Source organism: Passer domesticus, unplaced genomic scaffold, assembly GCF_036417665.1.
Source record: "Passer domesticus isolate bPasDom1 unplaced genomic scaffold, bPasDom1.hap1 HAP1_SCAFFOLD_51, whole genome shotgun sequence".
NCBI classification, from domain to species: domain Eukaryota; kingdom Metazoa; phylum Chordata; class Aves; order Passeriformes; family Passeridae; genus Passer; species Passer domesticus.
The window spans coordinates 857,604-870,441 of record NW_026990161.1 but is presented as its reverse complement, the minus strand read 5'-3'; the positions used below and the strand labels follow the sequence as shown (position 1 = coordinate 870,441).

Below are 12,838 nucleotides of genomic sequence, written 5' to 3'. Positions count from 1 at the left end.
GACCATTGTTCTACTTGTGCTTATTTTTGTACTTCTTACATAATTTTCTGCTGACCTATCTTATGGCTACTGCTTAGCTCTAATCACAGTTCTCCTGTCTCTGAGGCTTGCCTTTTGCAGCTTTCCCAAAACCCTCTGATTTTATGGATTCCTACACAGAGGAGCTGAGCCCAGGGGCTGTTGGCCAAGGCCGAGGCCCAAGGAGCATTTCTCAGCTGGCAGGGCGGCCTGAGAAGGGGAGGGGGGAATGCAGCAGCACAGGGCTCATGGAATGCATGGACCATTGTGACACCGTGAGGCCTTGTGACACCAAGGGACCATTGTGACACTGTGGGGACCAGTGAGACCAAGGGACCATTGTTACACCGTGGGGCTTCATGGAATCATGGAGAGCACTGTGATATTTCGCTCGCCTCATGGAACAGGGGGACCATACTAAAGCTGTATGGTTCCATGGACACTAGGGACCATTGTGACACTGTGAGGCCCCATCTACAGAGGGTCCATTGTGACACCAAGTCTCATAGAACTGTGGAGACCATTATGATGCTTTGGGGTGTCATGGAACCAAGGGGCCATTGTGACACAGTTGATGAGTTCTCTTAGAAGATGTGGTTGTAGATGCAAGGAGAAATGAGGTTAGAAATGATAGGTAACAGCCTGTCCCTCATGCTTCTCTCTTGCCACAGACGACAAAAGCAACAGCCATCTCTCCCCTGGCTCCTTCTGCTCCTGGACAAGAAGCCAAAAAGGAGCAAAATGAGCAGGACAACCACATGCGTCCAGCTGTGCTCACAGCACAGCCCAATCATTCCAAGAGACTAAGTGCCAGTTGTGGGTGCTGCTGTCTTTAGTGCAAGGCAGAGGTGCAAGTTTCTGAGCAGCCAGCACTTGCTGTTGCTGGCCGAGGATGCCAAGTGCTGGAGTCCTGCAGGATGTAGTCATTTCCTGTGGGCAGTGACAGCTCAAAATTGGCCTTTAACCTGTCATGCTGAGGCACCGAAGAGCTGGGGGCTCTGGATGACCCTTTGGCTGCCTGACTCAGTGAAGCTCTATTTCTGGGCTTCTGCAGTGCTTTGTCCAAGGGCACACATGGCAGTGCTGGAGATCCCAGGGCTATGTTGGTTTTTCCATCGTGGAAAGGTGTGGTTGGCTTGTGGCAGTGTTCTGCAGTATTCCTGAGGAGTTCTTCACTCGTACAGACTCTTTTGGCCCAGCTGTCTTTTGGCTTTTGATAAGCTGCAAGGAGATGACTGCGCTGTCCCTGAAGCTGTGGGGGGCCATTTCTGTCCCGTGTGGCCAAGGAAAGGAACTGCGCAGTTGCGAAGCCTTCTTGTCAGGCAAAAGGCAGAAGTGGCGAATTTCTGTGGCTCTGTTCCATGGTGAAGTCTGCAGCTTTGGAAAGTGCCTTGGAGCCTGGAGTGAGGGTGAAGCTGCAAGTCCTTGAGTGCTCTCTTGTGTTGCTCTGCACAGGAGGGACGTGTTGAAATGGAGGATACAGTATTTGAAGTCAGATGGGCAACTTTTTGGCTGGCCAGCTGTGTGGGCCAAAAGGAGCCAGGGGTGCTGCCGGTCCAGAGCAGCTGAACGTGAGGCAGCCTGTGGCCAGGTGGCCAAGAAGGCCAAGGGCATGGTGGGCTGTGTCAGCAGCAGAGGGGCAGCAGGAGCAGGGCACTGAGCGTTGACCTGTGCTGGGCAGCGCTGCGGCCACAGCTGCAGTGACTGCTGTGTGCAGTTGTGGCCCCTGTGAAGCAGAATGTCACTGAGGGGCTGGAGCGGGTGCAGAGAAGGACACGGGAGCTGGGCAAGGGTGTGGAGCACAAGCCCAGTGACGAGGTGCTGAGGGAGCTTTAGTCTGGACAACGGGTGGCTCGTGAGGGGACCTTCAGCTTCTACTCTCTCCATTGAACTATTTTAGCCACTTTTTGTAGTTACTTTTTCCCCCCCTTTTTTTTAACTGCTATTTTGTCTTTGCTTGGAGAATGAGGTTTCTTCATTTTCTTTTTTTCCCATCCATGCTGCTTTTCCTCATTATTTTCTGTCCTTTTACAGGACTGGTACTGGTTCTGCTAGAATTTTAATTTCTAAGGTGTCACTGCTGTAGAATGAAATAGTTTTGCATGACAAGACATCATTCAGTGCTAGCACCTTGGTGCAGATGAAACTGTGTATTTCTTGGCCAGCCAGTATGGCATTTGAGATCACTTTCAGGTTATCAACGCCTGTGGCTTTTTGCAGCCCAGGGAATCAATTTGTTTTGTGTTCGGGAATTGAGCAGGATATCAACGGCCTTTTATTCCAACCGGTCCTCAGAGATCAGAGGAGCTGGGAGGGGCTGGGCAGCATTTCTGATTTCATCCACTTCAGCAGTGTCAGTGTGGTTGAGTCCAAGAGAAGAACTTGCTCAAGCACAGATGCAGAAAGAGTGCAGTTCTCAGTGCAATGCTCTGGGTCAGATCGTTTTCCATAAGTACCTACAAGCTCCAAATTCCCCAAGAGTGTGGTTTATTGAAGCAACAGAACAGCAATCTCAGGATTGCTGCTGAGTGGGGGCACTGCCTACCAAGTTTTGATGTGAGAGAGGACAGTAAAGACAGATTATAGTAGTGAGATCTACCTGTCTGTCTGTCTGTCTGTCTATCTATCTTCTATCTATCTATCTATCTATGTAACTTTTACATAATTGAATCTTCCCATCTCTGGGCCAAGGATGTTGGAGGTGCAAACCTCACCTAAAGCATCCCTTTCAGGAGAGGATTAGAGACATGTTCCGTGTACCAGTTCTGAGCAGGCAGAGATGTTTCCCCCTCCAGATATGGGGTTTTTCCCCCTCAAAGCTGTTTTCCTTCTCCGGCCTCTTCTGCCCTGAAGTCCCCACTTAATTCTTTAAATTTCTGCCTGTCCTAGAGAGGTGGAACAATTCCATGGTTAGGTGCTGTTTGGTGACTCTGCTCATACATGCATTACATGACACATGGTTTCCTTCACTGGCATCCCCAGGGGTGTGTAAGTGCATTCGTTAATTGGGGCCTTATGAGAGTCTCTGTTACTGCTGGTCAGAATTCTCAGTTGACAAAAGAGGGAGAAAAAACACCTTGGTCCTCTTCCATATACTGAGGCGGCTGTAGAGGCTCTGTGACATACATCAAAGTATCTTTGCACGCATCCCTATCTCCTGAATGACCAGGATTTCTAACAAGAGTGTAGATGTCAGGAAGGCAGGAATGCTGGTGCAGGCCCGAGGAGAACGTGAACTGCAGAAGTGTCTCTCCCAAGGGCTGAGCTCAGCCAGGAAGCCACCTGCAGAGCCAGGATGGAGCTGTGGGACAGGGCTGGGTGTCAGTCACTACTGAAAGACAAAGAGGACATGGCAGGAGCAGAGGGAGGCCCTCACCAGAGCCTTGAGGAATGCCACACCTTCCCTGTCAGCTGCCTGAGAGGCTGTTGGAGCTTCAGTGCCAGATGGCCCCTGATTGTAGTGCCAGGGTCACTTTGGAATCTGTGCCTCCCCACGGGCAGAGAATGACCCAGGAGAGCAGCAGCACAGAGCTTTGGGAATGTGTGAGCCCATCAGCCTTTGAGTCTTGGCTCACAAATATCACATGGGAAGTTGAAACCCATTTTCTCTTGCTTTCTGTGAAGGTCTTTCTAGAGAAAGAGCAGGGGCAGACTGCTTATCAGAGATGCCATGCCAGGCTCAGGGAGAGCTGTTCCCAGCCCGAGAGCAGGAAGAGCAGCTCAGGCAGCAGGTGGAAGAGCCATAGCAGAATGGCCAGGTAAGCCTGACTGGCCAGGTGACAGAGGGAAGGGCAGGAAGAGGGGGATAAAACAGCTCTTGGGACTGAGGAGGCCAGGAGTCCCACAGGCACTGAAAGCACAGAGCCTTGGAATCTGCAGAGATCAGCACTGGGACAGGAGGTTTGCAGTGGAAGCAGAGGTGGGTAGGGAAGCAGAAAGATGTGGCTGAATAGATGTGATTTTGAGGCTGCAAGAGGAAAAAGCTGAGCATGATGGCAGCTCCCAGTCACTTGCTCTGCATTTGTGTGTACAGAACATCAAGGCAGAGCCACAAGCAGAGCTGCCCGAAGCTCAGAGTGCCATCATGGCAGTGAAGAGAAAGAACAAGGAAGACATGAGAAGAATTCAAGAGGAGATGAATCTCCATCAGCACAGGGGCGATCAACAAAACCAGGTGAGAGAAAGAGTGGCAGCCACTCCACTCATGAAACTTCCTCTCCATTGTTGTTTACAAACCATCAAGGAAGATGTGCAGGCAGAGCTGCAGGAATCTGAAGCTAGGAACAAGGCAAGGGAGAAGAGGCTGGAAGAAGAAATGAAAATCATCAGAGAGAAAGTTAATCACCTCCCTCAGGCTCTACAAAAGCAAGTGAGTGAAGGAGGGACAGCCACTGCAGTCACCAAACTGATGCTTTCTGCCCTTCTTGCCTTTCAGTGCAGAGCAGCAGGGAGTGGGGCCATGCCTCTGAGTGCCATCCTGCTCTAGTATATATCACAGTCACTCTGAAGGACATTTCCTGCTGGATCTCAAGTGCTGCCCTGGACAGTGGGACTTGTTCTTTGGCTTTTGGCCAGCAATCATCCAAATTGATTCCTGCTGGCATGTTCCTGCTCTCTCTGTTTCTTTACAGGGGAACATGGTGACCCAGAGGAGGATTGAAACAAGCTGTCTGTATCCCTTGTATATCTGTTCTTTCCCTTTGCTCACAGTCAATGACTCTTGGCTGAGAGGGACAAGCTGTGGTCTCTGATTGCTTTGTTCTCTGACTTGAGGTGCAAGTGTCGACATCTCACCTGGCAGACCGCAAAGACTTCCAGCAAACAACGGGCAATGAAGGGCCCCAAGGTTGGTGTGAAGCACAGGAACTGTCCCCACCAGAAGTGCTACAGGTTCAGCACACCTACATGGACTCTGGCACTAAACCTGCTGCTGCAGCATTACCTGGGGGAATCTATTCTGTTGAACCTGGGAATTCGAGCTGGGGCAGTTTGTTCATCTCCAGGTCTGACATCAGCATGGCTGCTCCGAAACCGGAGATTGAGAAGTACCTGGAGATACTGGGTTAGTGTGGCGTATTTCTTGTCTGAGGGACAGTGTACTCTGTGCAGGTGTCAGCACAGCTGTACCAAATGCTCCTCCTGAGTCTGGTGTCCCACTGGGGACATTCAGGACTCCCCAGAGGAAGTGCTGTGCTCTGAGGCAGCGAGGGAGCGCTCTGGGTGTTCCTGCTGCCTCTGCGGGCAGCTTGGACTGGCTTGGCTTTGCCTGAGCTTCCCTCTCTGCTAAAGGCTGAAGCAGCGATTGTTTTTGAACCAGATGAAGGCTGTGGACAAGCAAATCATCTGGACAAGTCCTGTGTGCTAGTGGCCAAACTGAACACAATTTTTAGCTTCTTAAATTCTCCTTAGATTCCTGACTCCCAAATAGTCATCAGAGCAAACAAACCTCACAGAAGTTGACTGGTTTTGGAGTTTTGTCTTTTTGGCTGGGGATTTATTTTTGTCATTTTGGTTGAGGGGGAAGGGTTGTTGTTTTGTTTTGCTTATTTTTGTGGGGTTTGTTTGTTTTCTTTTGGTTTGTTTTTGCTATTGTGGTTGTTACTATTGTTACCCAGCTGACCACAAAGGGCTCAGAGTCCCTGACAGTGGGGCTGCCTTTTGTATCTCCTGGAAGCTCGGATCTCTGCTTAAAAGTGAGCATCTTGTATTTTGTTTCCCTCGGAGAGAATGGTGACCATGGAAAACCCTGTGATTAAATACACAGAAAGGGGACGTATTGGCAGCGGGTGAGTCCAAATGCAGTTACTTCTACACAACCATGGGCCAGGAGTTTTTCTGGTGGAAATGTCTATCCAGCATGAAGTCAGGCCAGCTGGAAACATCTTCACACCCTGAGGATAGATTGTCCCATCTCTCAGTGCTGCTCAGAATTTGTGAGTGTGCTCAGAAGGCTTTGTCAGAGACATCTTCATGCTGCCGAGGTCTTGCCTGCATCAAGGAGCAGGACCTGGAAGATCTCCTTGTCTCTCTAGTGTAGGACAGCTCTGTGTTAATTTCTTTAGCATTTCTGTATGTCTCACAATCATACTGACACACTAATGAAAAAAGAAGAATCTTGCTTGCCTGAAAGGGCAACCCCCTTATCAAAGCTGTCAGGTTACAGTTCTCAGGAACATTTCTTTCCCATGGTTTGCTGAAGGAAATAATCTGTGGTTAGGATAGGAACCACACAGTTTAGAAACTGAAACCCAAGATGAAAGAATAAACTCCCTTTAGGAGCTGAGGCAGTGAACCCCAGTGCTTCAGGAACAGGCGCAGTGCCCATGCACTTGAGAGGAAAATGCATCATCTGCCTTCTGGCAGAGCCCTCCTGCATCCTGCAGGTTCTGGGCATTTGCAGGAGACATCTCCTGTGTGGGCTGGCTTTCACTCCAAGAGCTAAACAGCTTCTCATTTCACTGCTTCTCTTTTGTTTCTAGGTCTTTTGGAGAGGTGGTTAGAGCACTCAAGAATGCCACAGGAGGAGAGATAAATGTCAACAGCCCTGTGTTTTTGGTCTATAATTTCATTATTTTCATGAAAACATGCATTCCCATCTCCACATTTTTGTGTTTCTAATTATTCATATACCAAAATACTTCTTTTTTAACTCTTTATTTATTGCAGTTGGTAATTTTTATGTCCTCGTTCTTAAAAAAAATCCACAAGCCATTTTAGCCTCTGGCTCTCAAAGGTAGTTTCCTACCTGTCTGTTTTAAATCAGGGCTACAATTCTTTAATGCAATTGAGACAGGTCCAGGAAATGCACACCAGGCACACCAGTGATTCCTCTTGTAGAATGTCATGGCCCTGTCATAAGCCTCTTTTCTTTTCTTACCCACGCCCCCCCCAACCCCCCCCCCCCCCCCATCAGCTCAACATTTAGTTGCAAACTTAAACAAGATGAGCAAAATAACAACATAACAATGCTGTTGTGGGCCTTTGGGATCACCCTTGCTGATCTTTCTGCTTTTTCTGTTGACCAAGGCTCTGATCCAGGCAAAGAGATTGCACTTAGTGACACAGAACCATTTGGCTGGAACTCTGCTGATTTCTAGTAACAGCTGGAGGCCTGGATCTCCACAGGATCTGTCCCAGGCTTTGTTAGCTTTTAGCTGCAAATACCATTGCCCTTGCTTTCTTATCCAGACATACCATGGCTTGGCAAAAACTGCCCAGTGGGCCATATTCCAAAGGCAGTTTGGGCTGGAGTTTGTGAAGGAAGGAGACCCTTATCCAATTGCAAACCACATTAAAAAATTTGTAAAAGAGAACTTCCCATCCTTAACAAATAACTGACAATTCAGAAGTGGACACAGAACTTATTTACAGAATGAAAAGGAAGGGAATTTTCCAATGGAGCTGTGGGTTCTGTAGTTTTTATTCTGACTCCCACTCACAGATAGCACTGGAGAAAGTCATGTCTTCTGCCTGCCATGAATTGTTTGGCTGCAACCATCAGAGGCATCAGGCTGGAGACAGGCTCGGCTGATGTTAGGAACAGGAGCTGCCCCAAGGAGAAAAAAAATGAATGAACTTGTACCTCCCAAACCCATCTCCCCACAGGCTCAAGCAGGATTCCTTTGGTTCTCAGAAATACACAGATATAGGGCTGAGAAGACCATTTGGATCTATGTGATCATGCCCAAGACCACGCTCATGCTGTTTGGGTTTTGCCATTTTTCTTTTCTATGTTTTCTGTATTCTTTGCACATATATTTGTAGCTCTGTAAGCTACTCTATTAGTGACTAGTTTTCCCAATACTTTTCCACGGCCTTTCCCTAAGCAGAAAGACAAACCTCCAGAGCTCCAAGCACTACTGGGGGGGAGGTAGAAGGCCCCAGTGCTATCTTGGTTCTTCCTGGGACAGACCCCTCCAGACAGCTGGTGAAGTCACCATCCCTGGAAGTGTTTCAGAAAAGACTGGATGTGGCACTGGGTGCCATGGTTTACTTGAGGTGTTAAGGCATGGGTTGGACTCCATGATCTTGAAGGTGTCTTCCAACCCAGTGATTCTGTGATTCTGTGACTGAGGGAGCTTTCCCTGCAGCCCTGGAAAGGGCTCCGGGAGCCCTTGGCCAAGGACGGGGATCAGGGCTCAGGGAAAAGCAGCAAAAGGCTCAAGGCGAAGGTGAGATGGCAGAGCTGCCACAGCGTGGCCCAGCAAGAGCCTCATCTGCTCCTCCTCAGGCCGCGCCATCCACGCTGCCGTTTGCGGCGCCGGCGGCTCCTCTCGCTGCGGTGCTCCAGCGCGTCCCGGGGGCCGGGCCCGTCCTCTTCGGGAAGCGCCGGAGCCTCGGAGGCGAGCGGCTGCTGCTGCGGCCGGGCGGGGAGAGCTGCGGCCGCGGCCCCGGGCACGGCGGGCTGCCGCTATGGCCGGCTCCTGCCGCGGCTCCTGCCCGGCGGGCACAGACATGGCCGAGGGCTGCCCGGGAGCTCCGTGCCGGTCCGCAGCGGGCCCGGCCGGGCTGCTGCTCTCCGCGGCCTCTGCCCGCCGCTGCCGGCCCCGCCGCGCTCCCGCTGCCTCTGCCGCAGCTGGGCCCACACGGGAGGCGGCACATTCCGGCCGGCTCGCAAAAGCCCTGCCCACAAACCCCCCGCATGGCCTCGGCTCAGGCACAGGCTGCCGGCGTCCTCGCAGCTGCGAGCCGGGCCTGGCCGCTGCCGGCCTCGGGCAGAGCTCCCGCCTGTGTCTCCATGGCCGCGGCTGCTCGGCACAGTGGGCTGAGCACAGCCAGCGCCAGGAGCAGCTCTTCACGGGCCCGGGCTCCGGGCACTCCGAGCTGCAGGCAGCACAGAAAAGGGCTCTTTGTTTCACCTCCTCTTTCAGCGCTGCTAAGAATGTAGCCTGCAGCAAGCTGAGAACACCAGAGCACGGAGCCCTTTGCAGGCAGGGCTGTGTCTGCTAGAGGGGCAGAGGGAGCCCAGCAGGGATCAGACACAAACCAGCAGGGCACTGAGGAGCCCCTGTGGTGGCAGTGAGCAGCTCCGGGCTCTGGGCGCTGCTGCTGGCATTTTCTATTGAGCCATCTCCAAGGTCTTCTCTTGTGCTCTGTATTTCTAAGTGTCTTCCCTCTTGCTTCTTGGTTTTGCTTGTCTTCTGCACCTTCATTTCTCCAAATTTTCCTACCCTGTCAGCAGCAACCCCCATCCACAACTGGCTATGAAATATGAACCAAGCAGCTGGCATCAGCAATGTGTAGAATCCTATGGCTCAGGAATTCTTATGTCAGGGCCCTGTCTGTGCCTTATGCTTGTCAGCACCTCCTTCTCTGTGCAAAAACTAGTGATGAGTGGAGGTTTTTTCCTAAGAGCTCTGAGAAGCAAATGATGTGCTGGGATTCTCATGAGTGGATCCATTAAGTTCATTGCTGGGAAACACAAAAGAATGCCAAGGTAGCAGATCAGCTGGGAGCTGGTCACTCCCTGCAAAGGGCTCATGTATGATGTGGGAATACCACGTTCCAGGGTGGGCAAGAAGGATCAATGTGCTCAAGGTGCAGCTGCTGAGGTTTGGGTTCACCTGGAGCACAGTCACGGGTGGTGAGCACTGGAAGATGCAGCTGCAGTCCCCATCCATGTCCCTTTCAGTGATGGCTTGAGCCTGGATCCAGAGCGCCCTGGGGGGCTCCTGGGGCTGGCTTTGCACTCAGGGTGAGGATGGCCAGGAGCCACTGAGGCCGGCAGTGGGGACCAAGGCTGGGGCTCGTGGCCTGGCAGGTGTGGCTCTGGGAGCTGGGACATGCCAGGGCTTGGCTCACTGCCACTGTCCTCCGGAGCCCTGGCTAGCTCTGTGATGCTCCAGGGGCAATGGCGAGAGCAGGGAAGTGGCTAGACTGGGGTTTTGCCTGAGCCAGAACCTCTAAGCCAGCCTGGCAGTAGAGACCCTGGAGGAGCCACAAGCACCGAGTGAAAGAGGCAGAGGAGGCTCTTCTGCAGTGCAAAGTCCAGCAAATTTATTAGGAGAGGTAAGGACAGGTTACACAGGACAGAACTGTCAAACGGGACCACAAGCTGAGCTCTCGCTCGGCTCTTGCTGTCTGCGAAGGTGCTGCGAGCTGTGGTGGCTGCACTCAGCCTTGGCTGGGAGGATGATCTGTTTTTAAAAACTCTTAAAACAGGGCGCAGGCACCATATAGTAACCAATAAACGAGTCCCAGGGTGTGGTTTTGAGGGCTGCAACAAATCAGAACAAGGGGAGGACAGAGGGTTGGGATAGGGATTGGATCTTAGGGTGAGGGACAGGGAACTTTCTGGAACAAAGGGCAAGGTTTGAGCTGATGGACAGGGCAAAGGGGCCGGGTTGTTTTGACAGACAGGGAAAAATCTGGGAAGGAGGGAGGGGATTCCTGGAGGGCCAGTTGGGTAGGAGGGCATAAGGCAGGGGAGAAACTAACTGTGATAACTCGGGGAACACCTGAACATACGACAAGCTAATAGAACATTGGACTCAATAAACTAACACGCCGCAACCCAGGAATTGAGGCTCTCAGCAGCTGCGAGGTGGCAGTGTTAGAGCACGCAGCAGCTGGGGGAAGCCATCTCTCAGCTCTTGCTGTGCGGGAAGGTGCTGCGAGCTGTGGTGGCTGCACTCAGCCTTGGCTGGGAGGATGATCTGTACCAGGGAGAGCAGAAAGCTGCCATGGTGAGCAGAACATGCTCAGAGCACTGCAGTGCAGAGAATGATACTGCCCCTGAAGTGCAAAAAGCTTGAAAGCATAGAATTCTGTGCAGCACTGTGGTACAAATTTTCTCTTCTAGGACATGTCCCTTTTTGTATTCTGTAGACAAATTATCAGGATTTATAGAATACATTGGGGCTTTTTCATAAGGGTTTTGGGAGAACTCTCAAGTTTATTTTTATTTACATTTTACATCCAGCATTTATACGGATTTTTCTTATTGTTCTTTTGTAAGTACTTAGGGAACAAATACGCAAGCATTTTTAATCCTTTGGGATATTGTGATTTATATCTTCAGAAAGAGAACCTTGTTGAACAAGTGTGAAGACACCGAGAGAGGGAAAATAGCATAAAAGTCTTTTAAAACAGGGCATATAATGAGGACTGCAGAACTGAGTAATTCCTCCAAGGGGGGAATTAGCAAGGTATATTACCAAGAGTTACTGCCAAGATACTTCCTGAAATCAAGGGAAATGTGACCTGCAGCCATACAAAGTACAGCCAAAGCAAATGAAAACCCTTTGGAAAAGAGGGAATTTTGCCAGTGATATCAATCTGCTGGGATGACTGAGGGATGCCCACCATCCTTGCACTGCATTCCTCAGTATCTGCAGTGTGCTTTCTCCCAATTTCTGTCAAGTGAACAAGCAGCTGCCGTTGCTTTACCATTAACTTCAGCTCTTAGGAGAATTACCTAGCATCATAAATGGTTTTTGGAGCTGAGCAGGACTTTCCCAAAATCTTCTACAAAGCAGAAAGGAACCACACAGTTACTTCTGCTGATGATAGTGAAGGGTTTCGTGAAAGGAGATGTATGAGAACATTGCATTCTAAAACTTCCACATTCAAGAAAACATGAGTGCACTTAGAATAAAACATACAAGGCTAGCATAACATCAGAACAGGATAAAATGAAATTACTAGACTGGAAGTGATGGATCAGAAATTAAATGTATAATTTCTGATACATCTGCATGCATTTGCAAGCTAAAACAGAAAAAGAAAGACAGATAAAAAGGAATGAAGATTTTAAAATTGCACTGCAGGAGAGTAAACCACAACTATAAACAGAGCTGAGAGATTCAGCTTGGAGTTGTATTAGAGTGGAATCCATTCACTGAAGGTTTCTGGTGCACACAAGTGCACCAGACTGAGGGAAAAAAGGAGCAAAGTTTAATTTCTGAAACCCATTTAGATTCCTGGAAGCATTGTCTAGAGATCTAAAAAGCTAAAGCCTCAGAGAATCTGAACCTAAAACCTCCCCAAATCGATTAATAAGGTAGGATGGGCACACCTCTGGTGTTTTCAGAGTCAATGAAACTGACAAGGAGTGTCTGGAAATTAGGAATGCCAACCCAGATTTTATCTGCATTACTTTAAGAACACCTTAATAAGGCACATTAGGAACTCAACACTAACATTCTCACCCTGCTCTATTTACTTTACATTTGAATACAGGCTGGTAGAAGGAGAGATCTGGCTTTAATTTCTCCCCAAGTTACCTGTTGCACTTTCAGATTAGGAGTACATATAAAATGCAGCTAATCACTCTCTCTCTCCATGAATATTCCACTAGTGGACTGACATACAGAAACATCCTTCTTCTCTTTATACCTTCCCAAGTGGTGCCTTAACTAAAAGGAGATTTGTGTAAATCACACAGAAAATCACCAAAACTGCTGAAATTAACACTCAATTCCATGATAAAGGCTTCTGAGAAAACACTCCACAGGATCACTGAACAAACTCAAGCTTGGAAGAGAAACATTCATTTTAGCACTGATCAAAGGGAAAGAAAGAAAAAAAAAAATTCAGTGAAAATTCCAAGTGGAAGATAAGGAGAAAGACAGGAAGCAGAGGAAGAGCAAGGCCCTGTCAGATGAGCTGTGGAAGGTAACTTTGTGCCCCAGCACTGTCAGAGGACGTTCCCTGTCACTGGTGCAAGCAGCTGGAGACAGAAATACTGCTTGATTTGGGGGCCACAGTCTTGGTAAGTGCAGAGGTGGTTCAATAACGTGACATGAGGGAGTTCCCCCAGAGCAACTGGGATGCCTGAAAGAAGTGAACAGCTCAGCACAGCCTGGCCCGCTCGGCTGCT

General features: G+C 49.8%; 1 long non-coding RNA gene across 1 annotated transcript; it reads left to right on the top strand.

The window, feature by feature from the left end:
• Positions 1-594: 594 nt before the first annotated feature.
• On the top strand, positions 595-4,958 carry LOC135292853 (uncharacterized). Its single transcript, XR_010355020.1, has 3 exons — positions 595-638; positions 3,643-3,776; positions 4,052-4,958. It is a non-coding gene; the product is annotated as an uncharacterized LOC135292853 (long non-coding RNA).
• Positions 4,959-12,838: the final 7,880 nt, after the last annotated feature.